At 44.4% G+C, this 14,632-nt stretch overlaps 1 protein-coding gene across 2 annotated transcripts in view; it reads left to right on the top strand.

Moving 5' to 3' along the window:
- ACSS3 (acyl-CoA synthetase short chain family member 3) overlaps positions 1 to 14,632 on the top strand; it is a 1,350,383-nt gene that overhangs the window by 387,166 nt on the left and 948,585 nt on the right. The gene's annotated exons all lie outside the window — the stretch shown is intronic.

The raw sequence follows: 14,632 nt of genomic DNA, 5'->3' as shown, positions 1-14,632 counted from the left end.
GATATCTAAGCCTTCAAACAGGCCATTTGATTAGCACCAAGAAATCGAGACAATATTTCTCCAACTATTTGCATAATCGCGAGCATTGTATCTTTCCACAAAGACCATGCAACCCAACTCTGCTCCCACGTGAACACAGAGGACCCGATCACGAACCATGTAATTGGGCTGGAAAGGGGGTTTCCGGACTAATCGGGAACTGGACGAAATGTAGAATGTCATATTCCTTACACCCCCGAACATTTCACCAGATGAAATCTGGTGACTTTTAAGGGTGTTTATAGGACGAAAATGTGCCAGTGTGATATTCCGGATTTCTTTGGTCATTCTCAATTTTGGAATCCCATGGTATTCCCACATCCCAAACTTACAGATGCAGGCGGCATCTGTAACTTCAGGGGCAGGAATACGAGTGTGGTTTTCCATGCGAGACACGTGATGGGGCCATGGTGTTTTTTTTTAGTTTAATTCTGCATTTCGCTGCCTCACTCCACCAGATGTTATCCTGTTACTATAGTCTACCTCTCTGAGTTTGGAAAGTACCTGTACACTGTAAAAAAAATCCCTGTTCGGTGCTCTGCTAACCTAAATAGGTTCTATCCATTAAGTCTAGGCAGACTTTTTGCTTTTAGTCATCTATTTTCTGGACCTTTACTGTGGGTGAGTGTTACTACCTGAGTCTGCTCCTGGTAATTTCCCAAGAATTGGACTCAGTGTGTTTACCACAACTGTTCCTCTTTTATGATATGGACGATGTGATGCAGCAAGTGTAAGAAAACTGGGCTGTCTACACATTAACATTTGTGTACACACATGTTCATATTGCATGCGTGAGACAACTGTCCTGTGCAGCTCGGTAATTGCACAGGCAGCCTGTGACGGTGTGGTCTGTGCCAGGGTAGGTGCTGACCTGGGGTAGGCTTTATGATGTAAGTGGGCATTGATAGATGGGTCAGTAGGATTTACTGGAAAATCTGTAGTGCCAGCAAATAATACATATAGGTGAAATCTGCCTTAAAGTGCAGTTTCACTCCACTGAGGGCTACATATAGTCTAGTGAGGTGTCAAACTGAAACATGCACGTATGGACCTGGATAGTGATGGTAGCAACACCACGGCAGCTGGAAGGAGATGCTCCTGATGGACCTTGCAGCTGACCCCCAGGACCAGATGGGTCTCTCCAGTGCCAGTACTGCTGGCCCCCAGAGGACTTTATTCGGGAAGACTCGGGCTCCACTGCCCCCACAGGTGTGCCACAAGACAGCCAGGAAGCCTTGTGGCCTGAGTAGGATGGAGCAGAAGAGAAGGCTGGCGCAGGGAGCCAGTGACACCTGCTCTCCACAATGTGCACCCCTTTTAGGTCAGGAGGCCTGTTGAAACTGTTCTAGGTGGCTTAGGCTCGCTGAAACAAGCAAAATAAGCCCAAGATCAGGAATATTGGTCCAATGTGGTCCGAATTATGCCCCTTTAAATATTGGCCAATTTAACATGCCGAAACCGAATGATGGAGCATGTTGGGCTCTGCCGTGGCTTCTAAACTTACTCTCAGGGTGGGCCATTGCCCAGGGGTCAGCTTGAGAAGGACTTTACCACTTATTGGGCAGAGGGACGTGTGTGTGGCCCCCTACACCATAAGCTGCTTCGGCCTGGGGACTCCAACCCTCAAGGCCCGAATTTAACAAAGAGTGCTGGGCTGCATACACAACATGGCTAATGCTTGGATGGGGCCTAGGGCTCCATCCTTGGCCCCAAAGACAGCCCCATGTAGGGGAAGGAGAACAGCAGAATCTCAACCCGCCCGCAAGGTCGCGTGAGGGTAAGTGAACAGGCCGGCTCCCGCAACAACATTGTCTAGTGTCGGCCATGCAGGGTGCCGGCAGGGTAGTGCGCAAGTGAGCTCCCCATTCTTCCCCAACAGGAAAATATACTCAGGGTGGGACCGGAGCACCCCTCTCCCTAAAAAGATATAAATGAAAAATATGTGCAGTGGGAGGCATGCATAAACAAAGCTGCCGGAGCTGCTCATTATCTCTGCATGCTCCAGGCGAGGAGCGCCCTATAATGTTTTTATTTCGGATTCGCCACTTGTTTATGATGCCCCAAAAAAGGGCAGGGGCACCACCAACGTACCTGGAAAGTGTTATGGGTGGCTGCAGGTAGTGCAGAAGCACCTCAGTCTCCCTATGTCTCCTGGTCACAGGATGGATGACCTGGGGAGACACTTTCAACATTGTTTAAAAATTCACTGGACTGGAACCTTTGCTCTACAGCTCTCGAGTGCGGGGACTCCAGTGGTGGGTCTAAAGGCTGCATTTTGTGTGACCTGAGGTGGTAAAAGAAAGACTTGGGCACATGTTATGTTGGTTTGCAATTCTTTATTCAAAGGTTCTTATTGACAGAGACAGTTGGTTAGCATTGCAATGCTTTCTATTATCAATCAATGTCTTTGAATGCTGATGAATTTAACATTGAGTCCTAAAATGTGGTTATTGTTCTTATCATTGACAAACCCGAAATGCTTGCCTCAGATTTTAAGGTGGTGACCCATAATCATAGCCAGTAGGATTGTATTATATTGCAGGCTCTAGTACCCATTGACAAAGCCAATAGGCTTCTTTTATTTTAAATAACACCCCTTAAATTGTGATGTTCTATCTGGTATAGGTGGGTGGTGTAATGACTATAAGATGTGATTTCAGAATGTCTTCAAAGGTATTTCTACCTACCTTATTTATATATTTGTAAATTCATGCATACTATTTGATAGTGTGCGTGTAATAAATGTACTTTTCCTTTTTCAAAGAAAAAGCGCTGACTAAATATTGATTTATTAATGTTATTTCTTGCCAGAGAATGGCGATGGCCATTCATTGCTCTGCATCTCTACCCTGAGAGAGTCACATGCTACAATAATTGGGTACTTGGATCCCATTAAGGAGACAGTTGTGGACCTATTACTTGTGCAAGCCACTCATCCAGCACAACCAATAACCCAATTTCTTAGAAAAAGCAGTACAAATCAGACAAGGGAAACCAAAAAAATAAACTTAAATAACATTTTAGAATAAAAGCACCAGGAAAACACAAAGCGATAATCAAAAAATACAGTTCATGGTTGACCTGGGCCATAGTGTGATTTCGGGTCAGACATGATTTACTGGAAGTCGGGTAGGCAGAGCAGAGGATGGGTAGGCTGAGCAGGTCAATCTGTAAACATTTTTACCTTCTCAATTTATCTTTTGGAGCTCTAAGTCCTCTAGCAGATCAAGGCAAGACGCTAAAGCCACAGAGGGTTCCTTGAAGTCTGACTCAACATTGGTAAGCTCCTACTAAAGCCATTGTTTTTTTGGCACCAAACTCCTTGGAGAATGGTTCACCGCTATAATAGGTATAGCAAATTGCCTTAGTCTAAGGTTCACCATCGGACTGGATGACACGCTTGGCTCTCAAAATTCAGCAGATGCTGGAAGCTTCAGCCAGCCAGGCCTCCATGATGCTGAATACCTTTGCCGCAAGTTATCACCGAATATTTTGCACTGCTGCAAAAAACTGAGTGGAACAGAACTGATTTTCTTGTCCAACAATATCTCCCTGGGGAAACTTCAGCACCTTATGCCTGTCCTAAGGGGTTGTAAAACAATGTTTTAGTGTACTTGGAGCATGTAAAAAGAGGCCAACATCTTTATCTTTAGAAAGTAGTTCAAGCCCCTGTGTGACAAAAAGAGTCAGATGTCCTTCAGTCTTCATTTCCCAGAACTCAGAATGGATCTTCTTTTCTTTCAGATTTTTCTTCCCATGTTAGAAATGGTCTGAGGAGGTGGTAGCGAGGTGCCACTCTTACCTGGGCAGTAACCACTGATTGTGAAATTTCCTATCCTAAACATAATCATGGATACTCTCTCAAAGAATTTCCATCTTTCTTTTAACATTTCTTTTCTCTGCTCACAGTTCTCCGTTCATTGCAAACCTTCACAGAATTCTGAAAACGAATAACTGCAGGGACCTTTAGACACTTCCTTGTTGAGCTATGGATTCCCCCCATCTGCGAGAACTAGAAACGGTTTCCCCTGCTTCTGGCATCACAGAAAGAAAATCTATGTTGGCTTTGGGAATGAATGGTACCAAGCCATTGTCTCCCTAAAGGAGAGTCAGAAGGAGAGCTTTATCAGTCAGCCTGAAATGTGCCTTCAGTCTTGTCAGGAGGGCTGTGAAGCAATCCAATTCCAGACCAGTTTACTTTCAAGCACTACAATGTACACCTTCGTAAAGTTATTTTTCCGCTAAAGTTATCAAAATGTACTTTCTCCAGTGAATTATACTTTAAAACAAATACCTTTCCTGAATGTCACAGTGCACCGTTTTTGTCCCACCAAAAGGTGGTCCATAAAACTGAAAAATCCTGGGTCTCTATGCAGAAAAGGCTGAATTCTTATACTAACTTTTCCACCTGGTTTAGAACAGCATTGATTTCTTCTTATACAATATACGCACATTACGTGCTTCTCTACAGGCGCACACTTCAGCTGAATGTTTAACTTGTATCATCATAGTCTATTAGACTGTAATTATTTTTGAAAATATTGTGCTAAAAATTAATGTTTTATCTCATCAGTTGATTCAAGTTTAGACGTTTTCCATAAGAATATGGTGAGAGAAGAGTCGCAGGCTTAAAATATAGGATGGCTCTTGGAATCAATGTTTACCAAGCCATTGTCTTTCAGCAGGACGGTTATCAATAAGTGAACAAAATAAAACTCTATATCAATTATATTTCTTGGAATATATTAGGGCTGGGAGAATTTTTAATTATGCGGGATTAATCTGTATTGTTTTAGTAACTATGCATCTCTCTTGTGATGTGAACTTACCAAAATTAAGCAATGAAGCCAGCTTGAGAAATGAAGAGAAGTTTGCGACAAAAGTCCTACCACAGGAGCACAGGGACAACAAAGTAACAGAGAGCTGGTGACTGCTACTGCAAAATGCTTCCTTGGGCCCATTCTGGACGCGAGGATATATTTTGCACTAAGAAAATAGCACTAAATGCTGGATTACTGTTCTCACGCAATTAGTCATAATTATTTTTTTTGTAAACTATATTTTTATTGCAGAGTCATGGGGTACACAAGCAATCATTCCGATAGGTTAGCCGCTGGCAACTGCCGTCCACAGATCTTAATTGAAACACTACACAGCCATTTAGCCCACAACCCGGAGGCCGGGCGGCGACAGCCATAAAATTGCCAGAGACAGAACGAATAAAGAAAGAAAAGAAAAAACATGAAAGAGCAATCATTTCCAGTCGATACAATGGTCTGTCATCTGCTTTTCTGTATCCCCTCATTCACTCTTCACAACATTTATACTTTTAAAGGAACCCCCAACTCCCCCTCCCATGTCCCTTCCCCCGTACTGCTGGTGGTGTGGGCCTCATTCAAGCATACATAACCATATTCCAAAGAGATCTGAGGGTCAATACTCATTCCCAAATGTGTCTCACGGAACTTCGTACAATGGTCCCTCATCCTATTCCTCATCTCCAACCAAGTAGTCTTTTAGTGCTTGCACTAGTCCCTCCCACGCCCTTGCCATCTCCATACTCTTTTCATTAGCCGCCCGGGTGGCCTGCCGGAGCCTAAGTGTACTCTCACTACAGGCCCATTTCTGCAGTTCATTCGTCCATCTCCTACTGGATGGGCCCTCCTTCGATTTCCAGTGTCAGGTGATTTCCCTCTGTGCTAATATGAGGCCCAGGTCAATGAATTTACTAGTGATTTTCGTTTTCGCCGTGTGGGGGAACCAAAGCAGCAAGCAGGTCACCATATCATATTCCACCTGTCGATCCACAACTGCCCTAAGGAGCTCCCCCACCTCCGACCAATATAGCCCTAGTTTTGGACAGGTCCATAACATGTGGTCGAATTCCACATCAGGTGCCAGGCATCTCGGGCATGCCGCCCCGTGGACCTGGAAATGCCTCCTGATCTTCCCCGGGGTAAGGTAAGCTCTAAGTACCACAAAAAAGTGTACCAACTGAAACCGAGCATTTCTGCTCCCTTTCCAAGTCCTCCTCAGAATGTGGCCCCATGTCGCATCCGGTATGGATTTCCCAATGCTCTCCTCCCACTTCTGTTTCAATACAGTGAGTGGTTCCAGACCCTCATTCAACATTCGTAAATGGAGGCAAGTGACCGCCTTAAAGGTGCCCGTCGACATCACCACGTATTGGCAGGCCATGGTCGTGCTGGGCTCCAGCTGGCCAGTTTTCCAGTGTTTGCGTATCGCCGTTGTCACGGCTGCATACAGGAGGAAACTACCATCCGGGAGGCCAAAGTGTTCCTGCACCGTCTGGAAAGGCAGTAAGACGCCATCAGCATATAGGTCTCCTACCATGTGGAGTCCCAAATCCTCCCAATCCATGAGCGGGGACCAGTCCCCGCCATGTGGCAATGCCGTCAACATACCTAGTGGGATTTCGGGAGCATATGGGTGAGCCACCCCCGCCCTCTTCTGGCTTCTGTTCCAACACAAACGCAGGGTCTTCTCCTCTAACGTTAAACCTCGTAACTCTAGTTTCTGCTGCATGATAATATAGGACAGGACGTGCCTCTGTATTCCCCCCTCTAGTTTGGACCGGGCCTCTAAACTCCTTCGCTACGTTCTGCGTGAGGATCTGTAGCTGCGCCGCCAAATAATACCATTCAAAATTAGGAACCGCTAGTCCCCCTTCCTCTCTCGGCCTCAGCAGCGTATTCAGTGCTACTCGGCGCCTCCCGTGGCCCCACAAAAAATCCGTCGTTAGGGTACGTAACTCTTTAAAGAACCGTTGTGGAATCCACAGTGGTAGCGTGCGAAAATATTAGAGCAGCCGAGGCAAAGCCACCATCTTAAGCAGCGCCACCCTGCCCTCTACCGAGAGGGGAAGAGTCGCTCAGAACGCCATACAGCCCCTCAGCGCCCGTATGCAACGCCCTATGTTCCCTTCCAACATATTATCAGCCCCATGGTAGATGCGGACCCCCAGATAGGTGAAGCACGAGTGCTCCCAAATGATGTCCTTGGTCATCCGCGGCCGGGGCATGGTCGCACGTAACGGGAAAAGGCAAGTTTTACTCCAATTGACCCTGAGGCCTGACAGCTTCCCAAAGTGCGACAACATTGCAGTCGCTCCTTCCAGGGCCTCGTCCGTGTCTTCCAAGAATACCAGAAAATCATCAGCGTAAAGTGAGATATATTATGGGATCCCGCCACACACAATACCAGTATATGCCCTTCTTGTCCTAGCCTGGGCCGCCAGCGGTTCAATCGCCAGCGCGAACAGCAAAGGGGAAAGTGAACACCCCTGCCTCGTCCCTCTTCGCACCGGATAGTCAGAGGATATGGCTGATCCCAGTTTCACCCTGGCTGTCGCCGAGGAGTAGAGGACTTTCGTCCATCGTCCAAATTGTTCGCCCAAGCCGAACTTCTCCAGCACCCTATCAAGGTATCCCCATTCTAAGCTATCAAAAGCTTTTTCAATATCTATGGACAGCACTGCTGGCATCTGGTCCGAATCCAATGAACTCTCCAGCACCCGTACAAGGCGGCGGATATTAGTCGAGGTATTCCTGGTTGGGATAAACCCGGCCTGATCCTCATGGACCAGTGTGGTCATGTGTGACAATAGTCTGGTAGCCAGAATACGGCTCAGGATTTTATAGTCCACCGTCAGCATGGACAACGGCCTGTATGAGGTCCCCTCGCTACTCTCCTTCCTTGGCTTCAACAGCGGGACGACCAGCGCCTCCCTCATCAACTGAGGCAGGTATCCCAGCTCCACCGCCTCGGCATAAACCACCAGCAGATGGGGCGCCAAAATATCAATATATTTGGCGTAAAATTCTATCGGTACGCCATCTATTCCCGGTGTTTTGTTCCGGGCCGTCTGCTTGATTACCCCACGTATCTCCGGAAGCGTTATTTCGCGGCCCAGATCCTCAGCGCTATCCTCATCCAACTGAGTCAATTAGTCATAATTATGCCAGCTATGCTTACCCTTACGATTTAAAAAACTTGTTAAACATCAGGGTCCTTCTAGGCTTTATATTCACTCAGTATGCATTTTCTACAGTAGTCACAAATACCTCTTTATGCATTATCTCTTTTGAAATGTGTTTCCAAGCTCTAGGGTACAGTTTCAAGCATTATCCCCATCTTAAATATGTCCACCAGAGATATTCCATAGATGCAGACCTTTCCACTTGACCAGCTGGGGCTGTATCACATAAAATGGTGCATAGTCTAGAGCTGAACTTGGTGCACCCTCGTTGATTGTAACTTGTGCCCACCACGGCTGTGTTAAGGACTTCCTATGTTTAGTTTTTTTGTAGTGATTCTGTCAAATCCAGTGGGTCATTTCCAGTGGTTTCCCAACTTTTCCAATTCAGCGGTTATTGGTGATTTAGAGCCAAGTATATTGTAGGGGCAGTGCCTTTTCACATATAACAGTATTGTTTGCTATTATACCAGTGCATGTACAGTATGCATGTTGAAATTGCAGGAATAATAATGTATATCAACAGTTTCCAGCTAGAGTGTTGGAAACTGTTATCAGTGATACAGAATGTATCCATAATTATACCTCTCTGGTATAACCGACCAATCTGTCATAATGAGATTGCAACCTGCAATAAGCAGTTCATGCAAAATGTTCTTCACCAAAATCATTATCCCATTTGGCTGCCATAGATTGGAACATATTGTTTTCATCAAACCATCATCTGCCCCTGTTTCATTACCTCACCAAGCCAAAATAATGAGTAGAACGAACTTGTGAGCCTCCAGTCACATAGATCTCTGCAACCAGCAGTTAACCCTCCCTCCAACCTCCCCCTTACCATGCCTTATTATAGCTGAATCCTGTGAACCCAAGATGGGGTGACCACATCACTCCTGGCCATTATGGACACTGTCTCCAGTTCCTGAACCTTTTACATACAAATCTTAAACTTTGTCGGAGGCAAACTACTTTAATTGAAACAGCTACAACACCCAGCATGCATTTTGCTATTAGAAATTGACTGGACTAGAGACAGTGTCCGTAATTACCTGAAGGGAAGTATCCTGCACAAATGTGGCACATCTGGAGAAGGTGCATTACTCATAGAGCCTTTTCAGTGGAAACCTGCTTCCATCGTCCCACTTCCTGTGACTAGGTGCTTTATGACTGCAGAAGCAATCATTCAAGCCTAATCTGGTATGTTCCTCTCATTCCCTTCAGTAGCGCATGGACAGAAAAGAGAAATTGGAAACATTATTCCTCTGTCAATATTTTACACTAAAAAGCTATACCACAAAGACATTCATGAGTCAACAACAACTACTAAATACTTCTCCTTAAAAATGTAAAAGTGATAGAGACCGAAAAAACAACACACAGTACTTGTTGCTCAATGTATTACACATTGGACTCTCAGTCCATCAAGCCCCCTTCTTTGCTAAAGAAATTGAGTGCACAATGGCATCAGTATCAGAGGAAGGCACAACCAACTAAAAAAAAAACAAGAGATGAAAAAAACAAGAGAAAGAAAAGGAACATTCAGTTACAATAATTCCCCAAACTCCTCACACATGCCTCCAAAACTCTACATGATGTAGGACAAGCATATCTCAACCACCGCCTCTCATTTCACCTACCTGCCAGACAACTTTGCTCCTCCCAACTTGCCCTGGCCACCTTTCCACGGATTCCCAAGACCAGAACCGGAGAAAGATCCTTCTCCGCCTAGACCTGGAACACCCTGCATTCAGGCAATCCCCATCGCTTTCCCAATTCAGGAAGGATCTCAAGACCTGGCTCTTTGACTGAAACTCCATGTCCAAATGGATTAGCAGCCCCCCCCCCTCAAACTCTTCAGCGCCTTGAGACCTTCACAGGTGCCACATGTATTTAGGTATACCACAGATGACCCTGAGGTCCAGGCCTTGGGTCCTTTTATTTATGACCCCGTCACATCACGGCCAATACCACTTGGGCCATGCGTGACAAGTTACTTTACTTTTCTCCCCTTCTCTTTTGTGGGAGATGGGATGGTCCGCATCCCAACATAACATTCCTCCTTCACCCAAACAAAACAAAGCATAGGAAGAACAAAAACCAAACTAGAAAAAAACGCTCTAGCAGGCATGGTAATTATACATTTTCAAACATCATGTATAAACTGTATCATCACAATACTACATACTTATCACCAAAAAAAGATAAACAGGAAACATTTTCTCAGCACTAACACATTGAAGATTTAGAGGAAGACTATAGTCCGCTTTACAGGAAATCCTTCAGCTTTCTTGATGGCGCTGGCCGGGACGTAGGTCATATCTCCCCATGCCTTGCTGACTGGGACCAGGTTTGTGCTGAGAGGGCTTGTTTTGTTGCTTGGAACACTTCCTCCTGAGCAGGTCTCCATCCCCAAACTGCATTTGCGTTGGTCAGTTTCTTAAGGGGGTCTGTGAGTGTGGTCAAGTTTTGGCTAAATTGGCCACAGTATGGGACCTTCTGCAGGAAGCTGTGAAGTCTTGTAACGCTGGTTGGAGCTAGGGCTGACTGAATGTTCAGAACCTTCACGCAAGCAGGCATGACCCCGTGTTCAGAGAACCAGTACCCGAAGAAGGCAATCTCTTGTTTTCTTTTTCTTTTTTCTTCATCCCGCCATCTCTTTCTTGCTAAAGTGAGTCCCCCGCCAAACGGGAGGAGACAGTGACTGCCAGCACAAGATTTTTGCTGTTCCAATAATAGACTCCCAGGTTCAAAAGCACGCAGGCATGGCTTAATCATCGGATCCCTTGTTATTTGCCAATCAGTGTAATGTTTCCAGACCCTCTCCCAGCTCTGGGGATCACACGCTATGTCCATCTGACTTATTACCTTGATATTTTTAGTGAGCTATGTAAAGAGTGGTTTGTTTGATGATTTACAAAGCATACATATCACTTGTCTTGCCAACACTATCACATACAAAAGTAAAAACTTTGTTTAGGCAGAGTTCAAACCAAAATAGCCATCAGGCCTGATCCCAAAAAGTAGAAGCTAAGGGCTTACCTCTATATGATGCTCTATTATATTGCTGATGACATTACATATGGTGTACCAATTTGGACTTCCGATAACCTGCCCAGCCATTCTTGACAGCTTACTCTGAGTCCGATAGGCTCTGTGGGTCGTAAAAAGATGATTTCCCTTAAGTGAGGCTGGTTTCTCCACTGCATATAAAGTATTATAGGATACATGCCAAATCTGCCTCATATCTCCCTCTATGGTTCCCGCTTCCCATATTGAGGATAAATCGGGCTATTTCTTGTCATCAGCCTCCAGAAAGTCCCAATACCATACAGATACTTCCTTCTTTAATGGGCCAATCTTCATCACCTTTTCAAACCATACCTCTTCCTCTTCCTCTACTCTCATGAGTTGCCCACCATGATTGTAGCTGATAACATTTAAATCTCGTTAGCTGGCCATTAGTACATGCACTTAAAACTTGCCACTCCACCAACCGGTTCCTGCTCTCAGGTCTGCCCAGCAGTTCAGACCAGCTTGTTTTAATGAGCCACTTTACTGGTCCTCCAAACATTCTGGTGTACCCGGGGAATTCCAGACTGGAGCAGAAGACGTATAATTTGGGATACTATAGCACTTTCTGAAGTGTACTCAAGTTCTTAACGCTGTTATCAGAACTTTCAGCCTAACTTTTTTTGAAGTATTTCTGATCCCCATATTTGAACAAATCGTGACTCTGTCCCAGTTCATTAAGCATTGCCTCGTATAGTTTACCTATTGAGGATCGATCTGGTTTATTGCCCAACATCCGAAAGTTCTTAAAATTGAATGCATAACAATAGATCTGAAGATCATGAAAAGCGGACCCTCCAACCACCAACTTCCTCCTAAGTTTTTTTCAAAGCAATCCTGACTCCCATTGAGGCCCAAATAAAACTTCAGATTTTTCCCTGCAGTTTAACCATAGGCACTTTGTGGAATATAAAACTAAACAGAAAAGTATTTTTTGTGTGAACAATCATCTGAACCAGATTGACTTTACCATAGATGTTAAGTAGCAAATTGGACCATTTTTCGAAAAGTTCTCTATCGCTTGACTCACTTTTATCAAATTAACCCGCAGGATGTCCTCAAGTTTCTGAGTTACTAAACTCCCAGGTATCACATCTGCAGTTTCACCCCCAGGTTAATCATATCCGAGTTCCAAGCCATTGCCTCGGTTTTTTCTGCATTGACCGGATACCCCAGTATTTTACCAAATTCTGCAGCCCCCTCAATTAATCTAGGTTTTGCAAATTGCTTGTTCGTTGTATACAGTAACATATCATCCGCATACAGGACTAATTTGAGCTCCAACTCAGTTGATTTGAATGAAACAATGGAAGAATCTGCTCTAATCTGATGTACAAAAGGTTCAAAGTAAAGATTAAAATAGAGAGGGTATAGGGGACAACCCTGCCTTGTGCCTGTGGTGATCTGAAAAGAGTCTGATAGCTCTCCATTTACCAAGACTCTGGCAGTTGGAGCCCTATACAAATTGTATTGTACTTATCATATTTTGAGGAAATCCAAAGCTCCTAAGGACTTCCCATAGATACTCCCAATGAACCCTATCAAAGGCTTTAGCCGCATCCCCGGTCACTACCATTAAGAGAGATTTTTGAGCATCCACCATATCGATAGCACCCATTAACGAATATGTAAGCTCATTTAGTTGCCGCCCTGGAATAATCCCCCTCTGATCCATGTGGATGACACTCTTGATCACTCTCGCTAACCTGGAGGCCAATATGAAAAGATCTTATAATTGAAGGTTTAATAGGGATATTGGTCTATAAGATTCTATTCCAGCAGGATCTTTATCTGGTTTTAGCACTAGAACTATGGTGGCCTTTAACCATGAAGCTGAGACTTCTTCTCCTTTCATATATATTGCATTAAAGAGCATCTTTATTATGGGTATTTGTTTCTCACAAATTGCCTTATATAGTTCAGATGGGAGACCATCCAGACCGGCTGCTTTACCACCTTTTATTCTTGTACACTGGATCTTTATCTCTTCTTCTGTAATCACTGACCTTAATATATCCCCTTGTGATATTTTTAATCTAGGTAGACCTTTATCCGTTAACCAACACTCTATTATCCCCTTTTCCAGCTGTATGTCCTCTTTATATAACCTACTCATATGTTTCTAAGCTTCTTCTCTGATCTCTGTATTCGTATATAGAGGCTGCACTGATTCTGAATCCACCAATGGAAATGGAAATGAACTTATATCGCGCGACTCAGCCCGGAGGCATCAAGGCGCCTGAAAAAAGAAATCACAATAAACAGATAACAGGCACTACGGATACGCCTTAGAGAATAGCCATGTTTTTAGGGCTTTGCGAAAGTTCTGTATTGACGTCTGGGTTTTAATTCCGAGCGGCAGGCTATTCCACAATGTGGGGGCTGTTGTTGAAAACGCCCTCCCGCCCCATTTAGCTTTACGGACACGGGGAACCACCAACAGATTCTTGGTTGAGGATCGGAGAGCTCTCTCCGGAGCGTAAGGATGCAGTAGTTTCCTCACACCCTCAGCCCCCTTACCAGTAAGCGCCCCATAGGTCATACAGACAGGACACGTATCATATTTCTAGCTTTGTTTGCTCTAACTGTCCAAGCCGAGAGCGAACTACATCTTTCACCATAAGAGAAATGTTGCAACTGTCTGACTATCCTGGATTTTCTTTACTGGCTGAATCTCATACTTTGCCTGCATATCCTTCAATTCTCCCCGCAGGATAGATATCCTTGCTGAACCCTCTAATGAAGCATCCTGGAGTTCTGTCTCTTTTGTCTTTATTTTAGCTTGCATTGTCTCTTCTTTGTTTAATGTTTCTCGCCGCCTCCTAATCAATATGGCGCTATTTTGGATCTTGGTTATCACTTATAAATATCCCACACTGTTAGTAGGCTAGCAGAGTCTTAATTAATTACTAAAAATTCAGCGGTCTTATCTGCCAAGTCTGCAACAACTAATTTGTCCAACAATATGGCTTTATTTAGAGTCCATCTTTTCTATCGCTGCTGTTCATGTAGTCTTAGATACAGAGTTACGGGAAAATGATCTGAAAGTAGGGCAGGGCCATGGATCACTGACTCTACTTCGTCATATAGGGAATAGTCGACCAAAAAATAATCTATCCTATAATGATGCCCCTATTTTTTGCGATAGAAAGTGAAACCCTTGGTGGAACCCATCTTCCTACGCCAAGCATCAAACAAGTTAATTCTACAATCATATCTTTGAGCTTACGCAAAGTCTTAGGTGTACTTGTATATTTGGCTCTCGATAGTCTATCTAGGTCATTATTTAATACAATATTAAAATCTCCCCCTATAACAATGGGGACAGACACTTCCAAAAGATGGCATTGCAACCTATCGACGCTTCTGGATTGTCGCTATTTGAACAATAATAAGTTGCACAGACTATCAGCTTATCCCTGACCAAATGTTTTGCCACCAACTATCCACCCAAGCTATCTGTATCATACTTTTGTCATTTTATTCCAGAGTTATTCCTTATAACTAAATCCAAACCTCCAGTGC

This window comes from Lissotriton helveticus, chromosome 1_1 (genome assembly GCF_964261635.1).
Source record: "Lissotriton helveticus chromosome 1_1, aLisHel1.1, whole genome shotgun sequence".
NCBI classification, from domain to species: domain Eukaryota; kingdom Metazoa; phylum Chordata; class Amphibia; order Caudata; family Salamandridae; genus Lissotriton; species Lissotriton helveticus.
This window is presented reverse-complemented; position numbering and strand designations above follow the sequence as displayed.